This window comes from Antrostomus carolinensis, unplaced genomic scaffold (genome assembly GCF_000700745.2).
Source record: "Antrostomus carolinensis isolate BGI_N321 unplaced genomic scaffold, ASM70074v2 scaffold15037, whole genome shotgun sequence".
Taxonomy (NCBI): domain Eukaryota; kingdom Metazoa; phylum Chordata; class Aves; order Caprimulgiformes; family Caprimulgidae; genus Antrostomus; species Antrostomus carolinensis.
Genome location: NW_010328152.1, coordinates 10,487 through 10,816, shown reverse-complemented (window position 1 = coordinate 10,816; position 330 = coordinate 10,487).

Here is a 330-nt window from a genome sequence, read left to right as displayed (position 1 = left end):
TATAAATTTGTTAAGCTGATCTTGCAAATAATAATAAAAAACCCCGAAAACCCCTCAGAAAACAAAACCAGAACAAAACTTTACGTACCATTAATTTGATCCTGGGACAGAAATTTTGCCTGTAGCATAAAGGGGGGGGGAAGGAGAAGGAGAGAAAAAATAAACAACAAACCCAAAAGAGTTTTAAAATCTGTCTGGGTGCAGCAGGGCTGAGCAGTTTGTATCAGCCGAGACGCTTCACTCACCATGATTTTGGGGGCTCTCCCTGTGTTTTACGCTGCCCCTCGGGATCGGAGGTGTCTGCTGCTCCTTTTCTGTTTGATGAAGGGC